The sequence below is a fragment of the Esox lucius genome, chromosome 4 (genome assembly GCF_011004845.1).
Source record: "Esox lucius isolate fEsoLuc1 chromosome 4, fEsoLuc1.pri, whole genome shotgun sequence".
Lineage (NCBI taxonomy): Eukaryota > Metazoa > Chordata > Actinopteri > Esociformes > Esocidae > Esox > Esox lucius.
In genome coordinates, this window is record NC_047572.1 from 13142961 (window position 1) to 13165098 (window position 22138).

Sequence of the window (22138 nt, forward strand, 5' to 3'; positions counted from 1 at the left end):
AAGACGATAACTTACAAGGTCGGTTTCAGATCCGTGAGTCCCACCAGTGCTCATCCCTCTCCCTAGCGCACTACGCACTCACAGGCACCTGGCCACGCCCACTCTGGCAGATCTCGTCCCCCTGAATTCTGATTAATCCTGATCACCTGGCGCTTGTTATCTTCTTCCAGTCAAAGTACTTAAGCCATCAGTCCCCGCCAGACTATTGTGAGAAATTGTTTAATCGTCTGTGCTTGCCCTTTTGTTACAGTGACTTGGATATTCGTTTACGACCCTTGCTTTGGACTGATCTCACCGACTAAGTCTTCCGCCTTAGCCCCTCTGGTACCGTCGCCTAGCTCTTCAGTCCTAATTTGTGCCTGATGACTACAATTCCTGCCTCACTCCACCTGTACCTTAGCCCACTGTGCGTGACCCTGCCTGACGACTCCGATTCCTGCCTCTCCCTTTGTGCTCTGCAATAAATGTTGTGCTTGGTACATGAATCCTTCTCAGTCCCCTTGATTCCTTATAGTCGGTATTTATTAATACCGAACTTGTAGGTTATCATAGCATCAAACACATCACACTTATACCCCCCCAGGGGAACTATGAATGGTATTTCCCACCTCATCAAGGAACCATATTTAGGGCCAGCTTTTCACAGGACTTCTTTTACTGAGACACGACCGGGTGCCATGCTGCAGACATGGTGCCGGCCACTGGAAACAAGGTAATCCAGATAAATGACTTTAACATATTTGGTAATGTGTGAAAAATAAGTTAATCAATCCTTGATCCTGCCCATCCATTGCAGAGCTCTTTGATCAGTCTCCAACTTAAGCTCCCTGCCCAGGAGGTAGTACCTGAGTAGTAAATGTAGGGTATAATGTGTCAGAATTGTGATTTATGCAGGACTTCCATACTGATATTAAAGGTGGGCTGGGACATCCGGTTTGTAGGGTGGGACTTCCGTTGTGACGTGTGTCAGGGTGGGACTTCCTGTATGACGTGTGTTCGAACTGGGCTTCAGGAGTAACGTATGCATGTCCAGTGACTTTGTAATTTATTATTACATTGATGTGTCCGTGTTTGATGTTTTACAACGCCTGATGAGCAAACCAGACTAGTGTTATAACAGGTGGGTTATGTTTGATGATTAACAAATGGGCCTTAGAGTTCCGGAATATTAAATTCCCAGGCAATAAATAAGTGGTGTGTCAGCGGTAAGATGTTTGGTGTTCAACAAAAGGGTGCCAGAGTTCCAATGTCAGCTGGTGCAACAGATGGCCTACAACCAGTGGTTGTTAACCTTTCATGTTTTATGGGTTGATTGGCGTGGTCTGCGTATTTAAACCATGCAGACATTGGTGATGGTCATTCAGTCTTGCCTGAGCAAACGTCCATACACAATACAAAACATGGACGATTGTGCCACGATCATTGTTTTGGGTGAAACACCGGTGAAAGCTAACATCTTAAACGCAGCTCAGCGATTTGGTAAGAAATTACAAATGGACCGCAGTGATGAAATCAACATGCCAGCCCCGAAGAAACTGATGCAGAGTTTAACCCCAATCCATCAACTACACCAGGATATGTTGGCACAGGAATGGAAATTGGAAGATGGTCGGATTGGTGGATACATCTTCAACCCAGAGCTACCGGAGGTGGCATTTTATGAATTACCCGAAGGCCATGAGTTTAAGGCTGGTGTGACTGATCAAATGGTTTTAATGCCAGATTTATTTGGGGCCAAAACAAGGCCCACATAATATGATAGATGTACTGATCCACTTTGTGGAAGACTTTTACATGGGGAGAAAACGCATTTGAACTACATGACTCGAATAACGACAAAACTTGGAAATAAGAACTCAACACCGGTCATTACAGTGGCATAGTACAACTAGTGACAGAGCTCAACTGTTATATAAAACCACATGGTTTATAGGCGGGGTATGATCAATTTAAAAATAGAATGTTTCTAAAAGTTGAGCCCCATTTTAGTTTGAAATTTTGTACAAAACTTGAACAGATATTGGGCTTAAAACCAGGTGAGCGGTGGTATGCCCCATGGTACGGAACATTCCCCACAGATATTCTGGCGGGGTTTAACACCTTATACATCTACACAGACATAATTGATTATCAACGTGTTGGTGACAGTCATGTCCCACAGTTGAGAACTGTACATATTGCTGGGAAAACGAACGAAGTTGTCACATCAAAGTGTAAAAAACACAAGAATGAGACAAAAACAAGATCCACGGTTAAAAGAGGACATACAGCTCGGAGGACACTAAATCCAGAAGCGTCGGTTTCCTCTGAGCTGGCATGTTGATTGCATCTCTGCTGTCCATTTGTAATTTCTTACCAAATCACTGAGCTGCAGCTGCGTTTAAGATGTTAGCTTTCACTGGTGTTTCACCCAAAACATTGATTGCAGCACAATCCTCCATGTTTTGTATTGTGTAGGTAAGTTTACTCAGGCAAGACTGAATGACCATCACCGATGTCTGCGTGGTTTAAATACACAGACCACACCAATCAACCCATAAAACATGAAAGGTTAACAACCACCGGTTGTAGGCCATCTGTTGCACCACTTGTCAGAAGATAAAATCCCTGGTGGGTTTATAGAACTGCTGGACACCTTTTGTTGGACACCAATCATCTTGCCACTGACACAACACTTATTTATTGCCTGGGAATTTAAAATTCCGGAACTCTAAGGCCCATTTGTTAAACATCCAACATAACCCACCTGTTATAACACAAGTCTGGTTTGCTCATTAGTTGTTGTAAAACATCAAACACATCAGACACATCAATGCAATCATAAATCACAAACTCACTGGACATGCATACGTCACACCGGAAGTCCCACCCTACAAACCGGATGTCCCGCCCACCTGTCACATCAATCTGGAAATCCTGCCCTCCAGGGTCATAAATCACCCTTCTGACACATTATACCCTACATTAACTACTAATGTATGTTGTTAGTGAAATGTATAAATGTGAGTTGTGACAAATTAACTGTTTGATGCGTACGATCACACCAGTGTGATCAGGTTAGAGTGGTCCCTGAAGCGTACGATCACACCGGTGTCATGTTTAGAACGCACCATTAGCATGCCTAGCTACAAGTAACGTAACAACGGCTGGTAAAACCGTACTATTATTTACTCACATTTAGCTCAAACAATGTTTATAACTTTATTTCCTGAATTGTTTCAAGACCATGCTATGATATTAACCAGGTAGAAAGCATTCAAATCGGGACAAGAAGTGTTACTTACGTACCAACAGACAGCCAACACTAATACACAAAAGCGAATTATATTACCGACTACTACCGATCAAAACCATTGCAAAAACTTTATAGAAGTTACGTTACCCGTTGTATGCATTTTATATAGTTTATTCATTTTCACTGCACTGAATTACTGGTCACGATTTGTTAGCTAGCGGGCAGCTGACGTTTGCTAGCTGTTAGCTGACGTTTTCTAGCTAGCTACAGTTATAAATCAACCAACTTTTGCAGCTCTTAGAATTCGAGTCAACGAGAGAAGCTTGCAATGCAATGCATGGTGTGTTCCTTACCTAGCAAGTTGACTGTTCAAATGCTGGCGTGAGTTCAAATGCTGGAGTGTACTGAAGTCACATGCAAATAAACTCACGCTGGGGGGTCGGAAAGGAATATTTTAAACTCACCCGTGAAAAGGTTAAAGGTGCAAGGTAGCATGTGCAACTGAAATGCAGGCATAGCAGCAATGCTACCTGAGGTAGACATGTACATGTAACAAGTGAAAAACAATGTAACCATCATGTACACAATTTCAATCAATGATTTACAGTAACTTATATGAAAATATAAAAATTTAATTTGTCATTTGTATTGGTGAAAAACAGAAATTTGCCGAATTGCCTTCTGCATCTCAACCCTGCTTTTGAACAAATTGGCCAACGGCTACGGGGTCTCCTCCGTCAAGCTTTTCTGCTGTAGTGTCAGCTGGTGTTGGTTTGACCTTGTCTGTCTTGGTCCCATTATGTCAGTTCACCCCCCCCCCCCCAAATAAACAGAGGGGATTAATTCAAAACTATGTAGACACTACTTGGTCCTCATGGGTCATCCCACCGCTGCCACCGCATGTGAAAGAATGTCCAAGCAAGCATTAAGAGACACTGACTAGGTTGCAAAGTAGTAAGGAGTTTATTACTCACAAAGGCAGAAAATCATACTAAAATAAAACCAAATTGTTGACACCAAAACAAAAGTTATTTATCGGACTGTCCTACAACTAAAGACTAAAAATGAAAAGAACTGTGGTCTGAAAACAACCTTAATCACAAAAAACAATCACAAAAATGGCATCAGACACAGAATACATATATTTGGAGTGGACAGTTCCATTTTCTAGCTTGAGGGCTCATTTGACAAACATACACATTTTAATATAACTTCCCCTATTCATTGAAACATTCTCATATCTTTAGCAAAGATGATAACATACAAGGTCGATATGAACTATATAGTATCAAACAAATCACCCCCCCCCCCCCCAACCAAATTTTAGGGGCTTATTTTCACCCGGATTTCCTTTACTGAGTCACGGCTGGCTGCCATTCTACAGACACGGTGCAGGCCACTGGAAACAACAACAAGAAAAAAGGTAATCCAGATAAATGACTTTAGCATGTTAAGTTATATGAAATGAAAATTAAAAGCAGCTACTGTCATGACCAGTGAAGCATGCACACAACATAGCCAGCAACCAATGCCTCTTGTACTTCAACAACAAAGAAGTATGAATGGATTATAAGAAAGAAACAGTGTCGTTCTTCATGTTAGCCATTTAGATGTACTGCCAAATTATTATTAATTAATGTTTTACTGTGCAATCCATAGTGCGACCGTTACAATCATTCAATAAATAAGATGAGATAATTAACAATTAATATTGATTTATACAGAATGTTGTATTTTTAAGTTTGTTGTAGGCAGAGCGCTTGGCTCTTTTGTGATTCCAATGGGAGTATTTGTCCTGAGCACAACAACCGAGATCTTGAAGAAGAACTCTTAGCTGCTCTTCATCTTCGTTCTTTGTCACAGTACAGTTAGTTGGGTTAAACTGGGGAGAGAATAGAGAACATTTAGAAATAAGAAAAGGAAACAGGCAAGCCTAGTTTGGCCGGCCTGCAATAAGAAAGGACAAATGTTGTTACCCTCGCTGGATTCAAACCAGGGTCTTCTATGTAACAGACTGTGTATTTAACCACTATGCCACTAAGCTATACATTCACTGGGATGTGGTGTCTGTATACTTCTGCACTGTTAAACCAATTAGACGCAAACTCCACAGTTCTCAAATCTGGTTCCCTACATTAGTTAACATCCAAACCATCAACAGGTATAACAGGGTTGCTACACTACATTCAACGCAATAAATTAGAAAGAGGTTACTGTAGGTGGCTAGCTATACAGTAATGAAAACAATGACTCCAAACACTCCATGGCTGGTTCTACTACACTATGTGAACTATGCTTTGTAAATCACAATCTAGAGGAATGTGTTCATTGCCATTGCAGTTCGTCCATCGCAATATAACAATAATGTATTACTTTAGGGTTATGTAATGAAACTACTGAAGCTTGTGCCTAGCAAAGTTTTAGTCTATCCTGAACAACTCCTAATGCCTAATTGGTTTTGTCCATGGTGAGGTTTGAACACCAGTTGCCTACATGGCAGTCCGTGTCTCTAACCAATACGTCGTTTAACAACAGGTACTCACTCACTCACTCACTCACTCAGAGACATTAGCTCTTCTTGGCCGGCTCTGCTAACGCGGTCCGACAAAACACCTCAAAACTCCCTTAGAACTCTAACTAGCATGGCGTGGTCACAATGCTCTGGATGTACAGTACTTACAACATACCTGGTCTTCAAAGTATGCAATGTCAAGGAACAATATAGGTAAACAATTTTATTTAGTGAATCAAATTGTTATAACTGTGTTATAGAAAGGTTTTCTGAATAGAGATTAAGATAATTTTCATCGATTCTGCTTTTAGTATAGACATAAATGAATCCATAATCCATAATTAATATTCTTTTTACACGGATGACTATTATGGTCAGAAACCAAAATTGTATATTGATTCACAAGATAAGGGCTCTGTTTACCTTTGTGCAACAATACTGGATAGAAATAGATTAAGTTGAACTAACATCTGTTCTATTCATTCATTAATTGCAATAATTAATATGTTTCACTATACACCTAGCCTGAGAAACAGATCTTGGGCCCAGAGCTAGAAAACAGCCCTCAAGTTTACATTTGTCTGTATGCTTCTTTACCATATTGTATTGTTTCAGCACCCTGTTGATTTTCCTAATTTTTTCTGGAATCCCGTTCTGTGTGGAGTTTATGTCAGACAGAATCTTCTCAGCTATGCAGAACTCTTCAGGCTGGAATATGAGACAGACATTATTAATGAATCCTTTATGGTGAATCTCTTGTTCTAGTAGTTTCAATAGCCCGTACCAACTGAGCAAAGTAGTCAGAAAGGCTTTAATGTCTTTTAAAACAATCTTTGTAACATTTTGTGCCAGAAGTAGTACATATTTAAACACATTGTAACTGACATAAGTGTTGAAATAAGTCGATTAGCATCAGTAATCATTAAATCACTGGCCTATTTTCTGGAGAGATTAAGCATGGTCATGGACTAAGATACACTTTCAATCGTGAATCTCTACTGAACATGATTTCCTAGTATAGTAAAACAGCCAAGGATGACAACAGGTTTTCATATTCCATAAGTGCAAAGACTCACCCCGTTTCTACAGCACTTATATTTATCGAATCCCTTAGGCACTGTCATGTCCAAAAGTTTCTGAAAGTAATACAAAATATATATTACTATAAATCCATACACAATTTTTCTTACTCTTAAGAATACATCTAAAGTCAATTGCAGCACTGTAGATTCAATGGATTGTATTGCAATGTTCCTACCTTTGGGCCTTTGAGCAGTTCCGTGACATCATCCATGATATCTTTAAGTAGCCGATGCTCATACTTGTGTTCAGTGGGTTCAGTAATAGGTGCACTGTACCCTAATGCAATTGCAAAAAAGAGGAGAGCAACAGTCTTCATGTTTTTACAGTAGTAGGATCACACTATGACCACAGAATGGTTAAAGAAGCATCAAATGTGACTGACTTGAAACATCCAATTCAGGCCTCTTATATTGTCCCTGACAGTGTCACAATAGATAGAGATCATTACATCACTGCTGGAAATCAGACTAGTAGCATCAATAATTTCCTAATATGGGCTTTCTTGCATCTGATTAATTAATTAACAAAGTGTATCAAACTGAACTTGAATGACAGAACTTGAATGATAGGACTATACATAATTGTATGTGTGATATAGATCATAATCCAAAATAGTGTATTTGTATATGTCTTATTTGTATACTAAGATGTGGTTCTATTGTGTAGCACTCAGCTTGAGATTGTTGTATTGGCAAAAAGAAAATATAATAATAACTTTATTTGTATAGTGCTTTTCTAGTACAATTACACAACGTTCTTTACACAGAATAGAAATAGATTAAGAAATAGATTAAAATAATAATACAATTATATATAAAAACATATCCAGTTAGGTCAGGAAATAAATGGACACTAACATGTTTTATTATTTTGTCTGTTTACCAAATTATATTCAAGTTACAGTTAAACAATGAATAATATGGGGTTGAAGTGCAGTCTCTCAGCTTCAATTTAAGGGTATGCACATCCAAATTGGAAGAAGGCTTAAGGAATTACAACTTAATATGTAGCCCCCCTATTTTTGAAGGGACCTAAAGTAATTGGACAATTGACTCAAAAGCTGTTTCATGAACAGGTGTGGGCCATTCCATTTTTCTATCATCACTTAAACAGGTAAACGGTCTAGAGTTGATTCCAGGTGTGGCATTTGCATTTGGAAGCTGTTTCTGTGAACCCACAACATGCGGCCAAAGGACCTCTCAATGCAAGTGAAACAGGCCATCCTTAGGCTGCCATCAAAGAGATAGCAGGAACATTAGGAGTGGCCAGTTCAACAGTTTGGTACATTCTGGGAAAAAATAACACACTGGTGAGCTCTGCAACACAAAAAGGCCTGGACGTCCACGGAAGACAACAGTGGTGGATGATCGTAGAATCCTTTCCATGGTAAAGAAAAACCCATTCACAACATCCAGCCATGTGAAGAACACTCTCCAGGAGGTCGGCATGTCATTATCCAAGTCTACCATAAAGAGAAGAGTTCATGAGAGCAAATACAGAGGGTTCACCTTCAAACCAGTCATAAGCCTCAATAATAGAAAGGCCAGATTAGACTTGGCCAAAAAACATCTAAAAAAGCCAGCCCATTTCTGGAGCAGCATTCTTTGGATAGATGAAACTAAGATCAATGATGGGAAGAAAATGTACAGAGAAGGCTTGGAACGGGCCATGATCTGAAGCGTACCACATCATCTGTAAAACACGGTGGAGGCAGTGTGAAAGCATGGCCAAGCATTGCTTCCAATGGCACTGGATCACAGGTGTCTATTGATGATGTGACAGAAGACAGAAGTAGTCGTATGAATTCTGAAGTGTGTAGGAATATTTTGTCAGCTCAGATTCAGCCAAATTAAGTTAACTGTATGGTGCTTCACTTTACAGATGGACAATGACCCAAAACATACTGCGAAAGTAACCCAGGAGTTTTTTTAAGGCAAAGAAGTGGAATATTCTGCAATGTTCAAGTCAATCACCTGATCTCAACCCGATCAAGCATGCATTGTACTGAAGACAAATCTTAAGGCAGAGGACCCACGAACAAACGACAACTAAAGACAGCTGCAGTAAAGGCCTGGCAAAGCCTCACAAAGGAGGAAACCCAACATTTGGTGATGTCCATGCGTTCCAGACTGTCCATGCGTTCCAGACAAAAACATAAAGGAAGTTAAAAGAATAAACAAAATATATAATCACAATGATAAAATAAGCCATCTTATAAAAACATGTTTTGGGGTAAGATTTAAAAGAGTGCAGTGATGTAGCACCTCTGACATATTCTGTGGTAGGCTGTTCCAGAGACTAGGGGTCTGTATAGCAAAGACCCGGTTAAAATATCTTTCGTTTTCAGTCTTGACTCCGGGACAGCCAGAAGTCCATTTTCAACTGATCTGAGAGGTCTAACAGCACTGTACGGGTTTAGCATGTAATGTTGCATGTAATTTAGCATGTAATGTAATCAGGTGCCAGACCATGTAGTGCCTTAAAAGTGACAAGTAGAATGTAGAAATATCTACTTTGAACTTCACCTGAAACCAATGTAGAGCTGCCAACACGGGTTATGAGTCCTTGAGTTCGTCCTTGTAGGAAGTCTGGCAGATGAATTCTGTACGACTTGGAGTTTACCTAGGGACGTATTGTTGAGGCACGTAAACAAAGCATTGCAGTATGTTTACATCATTAAAACTTCGGTTTTATCAGTATCAGGGAAGAAAATTATTGGACATCCAGTTTGTAACGTCTTCCAGGCAATTATGTGGAACACACAACTTGCTCAAGTCATTTGGCTTAACCAACACATACAACTGTGTATCATCTGCATAACAGTGAATAGAAATGTCATGCTGCCTAATTATACTACCTAATGGAAGCATATACAGAGAAAAAAGGGATTGGCCCCAGGATGGAACCCTCCGGAACACCACATATGACAGGAACAGAGGAAGACGTATAGAATTGTTAACAGACACTACAAATGCTATTTATCAGATACAACTTGAACCAATCTAGTGCTATCCTTCAGATCCCTAACCAAATTCTAAGTCTGTCAATTAAAACATTGAGGTCTATAGTGTCGAAAGCTGCACTAAGATCCAGTAACAACAAGATTGAACATTCTCTAGAGTCAGCATTCAACAACAAGTCATTTATAACCTTAACAAGAACAGATTCAGTACTGTGTTTCTGATGAAAGCCTGACTGGAATTTCTACAAAATAAAACAGAACGTCTTTTTTTTGAAGGGCAGCTTGGAAATAGACCTGTAGTTATTAAAAACAGAGGTGTCAAGATTAGGCTTTTTAAGAAGAGGCTGAACAAATGCTGACTTAAAATAGTAAGGAACACAACCTGTGCTGAGAGAAATGTTTATAATGGAGAGTTGCTCCAATAATTTCTTTAAGCAGTCTGGCTGGTATAATGTCTACAGGGCAAAAGGAGGGTTTTAAAAGAGATGTGATATTGAAATGGTCTTCTAAAAATTGGAGTTAAAGAGTTAAATAAGTTTAGACAAGGGGAAGGAAGTTCAATACGGGGCAGAGCATGGTTTGTTAAAGATCTAATATTAGCAATCTTCTGATTAAAAAGTGTTAAGAACTTTTCCCAGTCTGCAGCAGTTGAGGCCATGTCCTGACTGGGGCTGGATTAACAACACGCGCCAGTAGTTCTAAATAAGAACTTTGGGTTGTGGCAGTTTGCTACAATTAAGCCATAAAAATTTATTGCCTTATTGTAAGTCAATTGCAGCTCTTTCATATAGCTGTAGTTTAGTCATTTTCCATTTTCATTCTGCTTTTCTACATGTCTTCAAAACAAGGGTAAAGTTTAGAATCAGGCCTTGACCTGGATCTAAAAGGAGCAATTTCATCAAATGTGCTCTAACATAGTTTGTTGAATCTATTTAGTGACACATCAGTGCTACATGCGGCATACAAGAATTTCACTATGTGTTGGGAAAAATAGCTGAACATTTTGAAGCGATCTGTGCAGTTGGAGTAAACCAAAGCACATAAAACTGTCTCAAGGCAGTGAATAGTAAACATAAGCACCTCAAAAGAGTAGAATTCTGACACAGTGATGGGGCTGCATTTGAACAGGGTTTTGTGAACTATAGCAATTCCTCCTCAAGGCTTGCTTATAGATTAATAATCAACAGGACAGAGATCATTTAATAAACATTGGTCACCATCTGTCATCCAAGTTTCTGTTACTAGAAGTAAGTCCAGATTAAACTCCTTAATGAAATAATGTAAAATGTAACTCTTATTGGAGAGTGATCTCACATTGAGCAGTGCCGTTTTTACCTGAACATCTCACATGCAATTATACTGAGCAGAAGAACACCTTATGTTGACAAACTTATTTACACATGTCGGTAGTTTTTGGAGTCTGGGAGTAGACACAATAGTTTGAATCCTAGAGACACCTAGACATAAAGTCCAGTCAAAGGCAGAGAGATGAGTGGTCGGCCAACTTTTTCTAGACGGGTCAAATTCAAATAGTCATTTATATGAACAGTTCTGAATATTGCTCAATAGCACTTTGGCTCCTCTGTTGTTAGGATGTAAACCCTCTTGTTTAAAAAGAGTAAGGTTCATCCAAAAAGTGTCAAAATTGTCAGTAAAACATATCCTCACAATGCTTCTTTCGGACAATTGCTAGAAGCCTGCAAAATGTATTGTAGCCTGGCTGAGTGCACAGAAAAGCCCCAGAAATAATATATCCATTGTTTCTCCATTCTTGTTCCAGACAGTATTCCTGATGTGCTACCTTCAACTGTGCTATAAACTCTTTCAACGACAGAAAGTTATACTGTACAGTCACCTGGATTTTGCTTTTGTATCCCACTATTTGCAGATTAGTTCAATCTCGGTCAAATTGGGAATTTCCTTAGCATTTTAAGTCAGTCGACATATTTTCTATATAATATTTCCAGGATATGGATCTTCCTTTTCGCAAGCCATTTCTTGGTTGATTTCAGCTTTCCAACATGGTTATAAGGAGATTAAACATTTCGTCTTGCATAATCATGAAGGAAATGTTTTTGTTTGAACTGGCCAATCAATTCCAAGCACAGGCTTGTGGAGAATATGCGCAAGGGTTTTCATATGCAGGGAGTGTCCAGTTCCAGACAGAAATGTCTGCAGGTCATTTAAAGGTTGTCATTGGCCCCTTAGTAGCTTCCCTGATGGGCTTTCTACTTGACCTTTCATACATTCTGGTGGGACAACCTAATCTTTACAATGTCTTAATCTTGACATCTTTTCGCCATTTCTTAATCATGGACTTCAAAGTGTTCCATGATATATGTGGTGCCTTCAGTATTATTTAAGAATTGTACTTATACTGTATATAAGGTATTGTAAATCTTTTAATAGCTCCTTGGCAATAAATTGACACAGTTATCTGCGCTGTATGCAACCAAGAAACCTTGCAGAAAATCCTACAGGAAAATATAATTTTACTGAGGGCTAATCAGAATGACATCAATTAATGTCAAGTGATGGCAAATTAACTTTTTACATTACTTGAGTGTGATTAAACCTTGTTAAACATGAACATAGTTACAACTCCCATTTTGAAGTTTCTGACTTCTTGTGCAGTGAAGGCAGTGACAGTCAGAATTTTTTTGCTCCAGATACTTTCTTTGAGAAATTGTCCATAAAGAAAAAAAACATTGTGACACAGTTTTCTTGATTTTATCCTTTTCATTGACAAAAGCTGTGTGTACACTTTTGATATCCACTGCACACCGCAAAGTGTACAAAAAAGAACAGGCAACAGAGGTGGTGGCAGTGGAAGACACTGTCCATCCTGGCCAATAAGGAAAGCTCAAATCCAAATACAAAAAAAACACACAATATGCTGTACCAATACACCACAGCAAAACAACACCATAAAATATACAATACATGTTGTCAGATTGTGTCTGTGACGGGGGTCTGAGCTGTGTGTTAACTGTTCACTGCATCTCATAAACAACAAACCTCCTGGGATTTTCAGGCACTACATTCTCTGGAGTATATAGAGAATTATTAAAAATATTCAATGACGGCAGTTCTGTGGGTGAATACACCTTGTTAATGAGAGAGATCAGAAGAGAATGGCCAGAGCAGGAAAATGGCCAGACCAGGAGAATGGACAGAGAAACATTTTATCACACACACACACCTGTCCTCCATCCTAACAACCACTGAATATACAGTATATGTGTTGACCATGTCAGGTCAAAATCTATTGTGACACCCAGCAAGTTAGTGTTCTCCACTTGCCCAGTCACCACATCATTCAGTACTATATCTTGTCACTAAATAGGACCAAGCCAGCAGCTGTGTGGTACACCAGACTCTGGGTTCTGGGAATCTGTGTTCTCTTTAGAGAGGCATTTGTTAATGAATACCATATGTGTTCTTTTAGACGTGTGTCCTTCTCAATCCAAGTGCTGTGACTTTAAGTCCTCAGCAACAAAGACCTTCAGCTCCACTTTTGGAACAGCAATTAACTATTTATTTCCTTACCTTAATTTTTACTGAGAAATCAATCAAGAGTCCTAGCTCTCTTTTGCAGTTGAGCCCTGCCTTACATCAATAATACAAACATAAAAATGTAAAATACAGTATATAAGAAAAAATACAAGATAAAACTGATATGCACACATTAAGCTATCACATATGTGCACATGGGCACCAGCACATCAAGATTAAAGTTGCTTTACAAAACATTCCATGTAGCGAAAAGCAGTTCTTCCTGAGTACACTCACGGTATAACTAGGTCTAGCCAGTCTTGAAAGCTTTTGATAACTGCAGGTTTTCCAGTATATTTTTAAGGTAAGATAATATGGAAGTTTCTGCGAACCGCCTTATATACACACATTCATCAGTATCTGGCCCTTCTGGAAGTCAGGCAGACCCAGCCAACTGAAATATATAAAAGGCGCACCAGTAGTAAAATGCAATGCAGTATGATAAACTTCATCCAGAGGTTTCCATACTGAAACTGATGTATGCAAACATTTGGACACACCTACTCAATCAAGGGTATTTCTTGATTTTCACTATTTTCTACATTGCAGAATGATAGAGAGGATATAAAAACTATGAAATAGCATATATGGAATCATGTTGTGCCCAAAGAAGTGTTAAACAAATCATAATACATTTATAAAAACCATTTGCCTTGATGACCCTTTGCCTGTCCTGAACCGTGGGTAGTGGTATATTGGACTATTCCTAAAGTTAAAAGCCTCCCTTTATTTGAGGGAGGAATCTACTTTGCAATCTGCTTTCCAGATTTTCCAATAAATATTCAGTGATGGTCAGATTTGGTGATTGTGGAGGTAGCATAATATTCCTTACATTACGTTAACATTCCTGTAGAGTGTTTGTCTATCTTTGTTGATCAGCTTGTGACCACTGTTCCTTTTTGCTGATTCAATTTATCTGTGTTCGACATATGCTGTCATAATTTTTGAGACTGTTGACATATTGAACCCTTAATAGTTTCTGTGACCAATGCACTTGCAATTTGAGAACCAACTATTTGGCCTCTTTGGAACTATGTTAGTTGCCAAATGTTACTTTGAAAACTCAAATACCAAAGTTCTAATTGTCAGACCTCTTTTGTATCACACACATACATATACACTCACCTAAAGGATTATTAGGAACACCTGTTAAATTTCTCATTAATGCAATTATCTAATCAACCAAATTCGCATGACAGTTGCTTCAATGCAATTAGGGGTGTGGTCTAGGTCAAGGCAATCTCCTGAACTCCAAACTGAATGTCAGAATGGGAAAGAAAGGTGATTTAAGCAATTTTGAGTGTGGCATGGTTGTTGTTGCCAGACAGGCCGGTCTGAGTATTTCACAATCTGCTCAGTTACTGGGATTGTCACGCACAACCATTTCTAGGGTTTACAAAGAATGGTGTGAAAAGGGAAAAACATCCAGTATGCGGCAGTCCTGTGGGCGAAAATGCCTTGTTGATGCTAGAGGTCAGAGGAGAATGGGCCGACTGATTCAAGCTGATAGAAGAGCAACTTTGACTGAAATAACCACTCGTTACAACCGAGGTATGCAGCAAAGCATTTGTGAAGGCACAACACGCACAACCTTGAGGCGGATGGGCTACAACAGCAGAAGACCCCACCGGGTACCACTCATCTCCACTACAAATAGGAAAAAGAGGCTACAATTTGCACAAGCTCACCAAAATTGGACAGTTGAAGACTGGAAGAATGTTGCCTGGTCTGATGAGTCTCGATTTCTGTTGAGACATTCAGATGGTGGAGTCAGAATTTGGCGTAAACAGAATGAGAACATGGATCCATCATGCCTTGTTACCACTGTGCAGGCTGGTGGTGGTGGTGTAATGGTGTGGGGGATGTTTTCTTGGCACACTTTAGGCCCCTTAGTGCCAATTGGGCATCGTTAAATGCCACGGCCTACCTGAGCATTGTTTCTGACCATGTCCATCCCTTTATGACCACCATGTACCCATCCTCTGATGGCTACTTCCAGCAGGATAATGCACCATGTCACAAAGCTTGAATCATTTCAAATTGTTTTCTTGAACATGAAAATGAGTTCACTGTACTGAAATGGCCCCCACAGTCACCAGATCTCAACCCAATAGAGCATCTTTGGGATGTGGTGGAACGGGAGCTTCGTGCCCTGGATGTGCATCCCACAAATCTCCATCAACTGCAAGATGCTATCCTATCAATATGGGCCAACATTTCTAAAGAATGCTTTCAGCACCTTGTTGAATCAATGCCACGTAGAATTAAGGCAGTTCTGAAGGCGAAAGGGGGTCAAACACAGTATTAGGATGGTGTTCCTAAAAATCCTTTAGGTGAGTGTATACTGCTAATTGACAATCAGTGTAATGGGATATCTGCATGTACATTTGTAATTGTGATTTAGTTCCTTCAAAGTTATAGTAATTTTGCATATGGTGTTTGTGTTCTTTTTCCTAACTCCTTAATTTGAAAAAGCTCCAGAAGTAATTTGTAAAAACTTTGCCGGTGGACCTGCCCCTTTGGCTTTTACAGTTTTCTGGACTTTTCTGTGAACAGATTCAGGGAAAAACCTTTCTTTCTGTCTTACCTCCTTTCTTGACTTTTAACATCAATGTTTTTTTGCCTAAATACTGGATTATAATTTGTTTTGGATGTGGACATTTTCTCAAAGAGATTGCCTGCTGCAGCAAAGTGGTGATTGAAAGCATGCGTAAATGTTTCTGATAACTATGAATAAAGATGTCTGGGTTCTACTAATATACAGTGGATCAGAACTATTAACCCCTTGTACTTTTCCATGTATTGTTAAACTACATTAAATCAAAATGGACAAAATCTGAGTTTTATTACTGACCGAGAGATTTTGCCACTGACCAACTACTGCTCAAAAGTTTGATGACAGCAGGCGAGCGTGGTAAATGTCATGTCTGACAAAGTAGCCCAACCTATTCCCGAAAACTGAAAATTGTCTATGAAGGATGTGCCTATTTCTTTGGACTATGAGGCATTTGCTAAAGGGGAAGAGATCAAAGACAACTTAAACTCTCAGTCCCACAACTGCGAGGAGGTGGAAATGGACAACATTTGCACAACTCTATGAAATGTTTTATGTATGTGAACATGATTGTGTTGAAATAAAAGTGTACAGTTGCCCCTTATGGCCTCCAGCACAGTCTTGTCCTTCCGGGTGTTCCACCGACTCACCCCTATAATCACCTGAATAAAAGAACTCACACAGACACAACATGCCGTAACCCACGATTTCCACGACAGGCAGTGAGGTAGGTAATCCATGGCTGATTGGTCTGGTCCAGGTGAGGAAATTCCTCTGAATAATTCACAAAAGACTCACCAACTATAATTTCTGTGGCAGATCCTGTTGTGGCGGATCCATAGAGGGCAATGGCTAATTTACCAATACTAGTCTGCCCATTGGTGAAACACTCATCAGTGGAATATAATGGGAAGATATGAGAATGTGGCTTTATTAGTATTTTGTGTTTGTTAGCAATTCGTTTGCTTAGCGTAGCAACTACTTCCCTGTAGCTCTCAGCGAGTAAACAATTGTCACAATTGTCCTTCTTTACCTCAGATGAGGGCCAAATATACACAGCTCCTGCAGTGCTCATAATATCCACAGTTCAATGAGTCTGTTATTATGAAATTAGCTCTTTAAAATATAAACGCAATGACATTAAGAAACCCAATAAATATGAAGTCAAAAAATGCAAAAAAAAAACTAAACAAATAAACACAGCAAATAAAAAAAACTATTAACCATACGTTGTCAGGGAGAAAAGTCCCTATACTCCTCAGCTTCCTGTCACATACTCTTCAACTTGCTCTCATAGTCATCACCAACTGCCAAATTGTTTTTTTATCACATATTCTATACTCTATAGCTTACTTAGACTACCCTGTATGAAATTCATATTGACATTTAAAAGATTTGCAGTATACCAGGAAGTTCCAGGATTTGATTTGAATCCCTGTTGGCTGACGCAGTGACAACACCTAATCTTTCTATGACTCTGAGACAAAGCAAAGATTTTCTATTTTAAATGGTAGAAATATCTTTCCATTTGACACAGTTAAAATTCTTGGAAGGTAACATTTAAAAATCAATAAATCAGTATCACACAACTCGTACTGGATGGGAAAGGGTGTGGTGAAAAAGTCATGAAAGTTCAAAGGAAATGAATACAGCATGTATCAGATAACAAAGTAGATTACTGGAGAATGAAAAATGTTACACCTCATTGTATACATGATACGTCATTTGGTTTGTAGCTACAGTGGGGAGAACAAGTATTTGATACACTGTTTTCCTACTTACAAAGCATGTAGAGGTCTGTAATTTTTTATCATAGGTACACTTCAACTGTGAGAGACGGAATCTAAAACAAAAATCCAGAAAATCACGTGATTTGCATTTAATTGCATGACTTAAGTATTTGAACACCTACCAACCAGTAAGAATTCTGTCTCTCACAGATCTGTTCGTTTTTCTTTAAGAAGCCCTCCTGTTATCAACTCATTACCTGTATTAACTGCACCTTTTTGAACTTGTTACCTGTATAAAAGACACCTGTACACACACTCAATCAAACAGACTCCAACCTCTCCACAATGGCCAAGACCAGAGAACTGGCCAAACACGGCGAGAGAACTCCACTCGCCATGTTTGGAGGAAGAAGATGGATGAGTACAATCCCAAGAACACCATCCCAACCGTGAAGCATGGAGGTGGAAACATCATTCTTTGGGGATGCTTTTCTGAAAAGGGGACAGGACGACTGCACCATATTGAGGGGAGGATGGATGGGGCCATGTATCGCGAGATCTTGGCCAACAACCTCCTTCCCTTAGTAAGAGCATTGAAGATGGGTCGTGGCTGGGTCTTCCAGCATGACAACGACCCCAAACACACAGCCAGGGCAACTAAGGAGTGGCTCTGTAAGAAGCATCTCAAGGTCCTGGAGTGGTCTAGCCAGTCTCCAGACCTGAACCCAATAGAAAATCTTTGGAGGGAACTGAAAGTCCGTATTGCCCAGCGACAGCCCCAATACCTGACGGATCTGGAGAAGGTCTGTATGGAGGAGTGGTCCAAAATCCATGCTGCAGTGTGTGCAAACCTGGTCAAGAACTACAGGAAACATATGATCTCTGTAATTGCACTGTAAGGTTTCTGTACCAAATATTAAGTTCTGCTTTTCTGATGTATCAAATACTTATGTCATGCAATAAAATGCTAATTAATTATTTAACAATCATACAATGTGATTTTTTTAATCTTTTTTTTTGGATTCCATCACTCACAGTTGAAGAGTACCTATGATAAAAATGACAGACTTCTACATGCTTTGTAAGTGGGAAAACCTGCAAAATCGGCAGTGTGTCAAATAATTGTTCTCCCCACTGTAAATGTCATTCAATAGTCAGGTTAGCATACTTTTTTTTTTTTTGTATTTTTCTACAATTTCATTTTTTGAAAACGATTTAATGAATTATTTTGAATTATATATTGCGGGCCTCAATCAACCTAAAAAGATGTTGAGTACCTTGCTCAAAAGAGGCTCAGAATAGAAACGGATAATATAGTAGTGCCCTTATGGCTAAATGTTCCATAGCATACATACAGGATTTAATCTGTATTTCTGCAACATACTCAAATCTTGTGAGCCACGTAGCAACACGGGGTTGCAGACATTCTGAGTAATTTACACCACTCATGTATCCCAAAGGGCATCCTGCTCCCTGTATAGTGCCCTACTCTTTGAGTAATAAGGTGCCTTTTGGGACATATACAACAGTTTGAGGTGGACCTGCCTGTGTAAAACTGGTGGGATGTTCAGAAAAACCAGTGGCGATAACATCTTGCTTTCTAAACTTCCGTCAGTAGACTGACAAGGGAAAGTGATAGGCTGTCACCGAATTCTTTGGTTCCATCATTACGCATTACAATCACATCAAAATGTCTGCTTTATTACTCATAGAATGGATGTGTGAGTCCACAGATTACCACTTTGGTAATAGTGTCTAGTACAAAGGGTAGACTAAATATTGTCACGTTGCAGAAATAAAATAATGAAGTGTTACACACGTTAAATGAAGCGGCAAAGCTTTTTGAGCAGACTGAACATATTGGCCACAGAGTGTGAGCTTTTAAGTCGTTGTGTTGTGTGTTACACTTGGAGTTTAGGTGGAAACACACACTTTAAATAAAGGTTAATCTGGTTATTTTTAAATATCACTAGGAGACGCTGTAAGAGAAAATGAGAAGCGCTCCGAGCCCTTCTAAAAGCAATGACATAATATTGACTGAAATGCCCCATTTGTGACTTGACCACTTGCTCTTAAATGGCAAAATGCATGCACTTTGCTATATACACATGCACAATAAATTATGCAATCCAAAATGTACCTTTACAAATGATAATCATGAACATGTTTTAATTGGGACATTTGATGTAGTCATTATTCAGAGTGACAGCTACATTTACATACTGGCCCTGCATGGGAATCAAACCCACAACCCAAGTGGAATGCCCACACAGGAAAGTATTTCATATTAAGACACCCAGGGTTTACCTTCAAAACCACCAACAAATACAACCATCTTAGTTCAGCAGAAAGCAACACAGATTAAATCAGAGTGAATTGATGAGAATTGCTTATGTAATAAATTCTGTCAGAATTAGGGAATTATTATTGTCACTAAAACCAATGAAACAGCATTTGAAAGTAAAAAATAAAATAGTGTTATACTTCTCACTGTCACCACTTTGCTGCTGTTTCACTATGAGATTGTAATCTCTATTACATCCTGTCAAACAAGTTCAGATTAACCCCAAAACAGCCTTAACACGTACGTAACAAATGAACAAATACATGTGTTTGTTTCTAAACTCAGAAGAGAAGATTTTAAATCTAACAAATGCTATAAGGTTAAATGCTATAAGGAGAGCAAACACTATACATATGCATTCTTATTTAAGGGGATTTAGGTATACTCTGGTTGCACCTTTAAAAATGACAACATCGGTTGTACATATTCCCCTCTATTTCAGGTCACAAAAGGTATTGGGACATTCATATAGTAACCAAATTAAGCACTTATGTTTAATGTTCAGTCGCATTTCTCTGAAGTGTGCGACCCACTTAATACACCAGACGCTGGGTAACTTCCCTGGTGATGCTCGGCCAGGCCTGTACTGCAGATATCTTCATTTGTTTCTTGCATTCAGCAAATAAAAGGTTTATTCATTTGGATTTAAATCTAGAAATTGACCTTGGTCAGTCAAGAACCTTTCTGTCCCTTGAAAAACGAGTTGATACCGCTCTACATTTGAGGTCATTGTCTTGCTCTATGATGAAGCACTTGCCAATGAAATGAAGGCATTAGCTTGTAATAGTAGACAAGATGTTTCTGAACACTTCAGGATTCCCTCTGCCACTGCAGTCAGCAGTTATATAATCTATAAAAAAACATGTGAGCCAGTTCCAGTGACCGGCAGGTGCTGTGAATCATGGGCAGTTGCGTTTTTCCCTGCACATTCTTTTCTCTTGCTGTCATTCTTTTGTCTCATCTGCCAAAATACAGAACTCTTTTAGGTACTTTTTAACAAACTGTAATCTAGACATCGTGTTTTTGAGGCTATAAAGTGGTAAGCACCTTCAGTTATGCTGATAGTCTTCTGAGAATAGTGTTGTCCGACACATCTACGCCTACCTGCTGAGGTTTGTTCCTGATTTGTGTTTTTAGTCATTATGGTTAAAACTATTCACTGATCCACTGTAGAGGTCTTCCTTGGCCTTCTTTGGCTATTTGCCCTTTCCATCTCATCAATGATCCAATTTGTCAGGCCTATGGTTTGGGTTATGTTTCATACTTTCTAGCATCATAATGGCTTCCTTGTCTTTCATTGACACCTCTTCTGTGCTAAAGTTTACAGACACAAATATCGCAGATTCAAAAAGCCAAATGCAGAGCCTACAAATTCAATTAAACATTGGCAGCTCTCTTATAACTGCACAAATTATGTGACAGAACACACCTGATTAACCTGAAAAAACTGTTCAGTTTCATCAAAGAATTGGTGCCCTGAATTTGGGGTAGTATTTATAAGAAGTGTTATTTCTAAATGGTCTGCAAAAGAACATAGTTACCCAGAATACTGTGATTAACTGAAGTCAACCATAGGCATGCATAAATGTTTTATTTTATGTAACTATTATTTAACGAGGTAGGGCAATTATGAACAAACATAACCACATAATGTGAAAAAAGTTAAACAAAACATGCTCTTACACGGATGAATCACAGTGACAACAGCTATCAGTAACAAGAAAGGCTTTTCAGACAAGCAGTGTGGTAACAGGGAATTAAATAATATTTAAAGTAAATACAATACATTCATTAATGACAGCCACATGCTTTTCAAACCATTTTGCAAACAGCAGGCTCCCACAACTCTTTTTGATGCCAAGTTGCTTTTAAACACTGACCTCTACTGGACGCCTTACTTATCATTTTAGCTACAATATTTTTCAATATTTCCATGTAGCGTCTAGGATTTATTATAAATTATATGCAGTGGTATAAGATTGAATCCTAATACTTTGGATAATACACAGCATTTTTTATTCCAATGTGTCAACAAAATATATACATTAGTTTACTATGGAAAAACATCATTATATTGTTATGAAGAGACCATCTGCAGAAATATATTGATTAAACATTTTCTAACTAATGTATTTCTTAAGTAAATGTGTAAAATGTCCTACT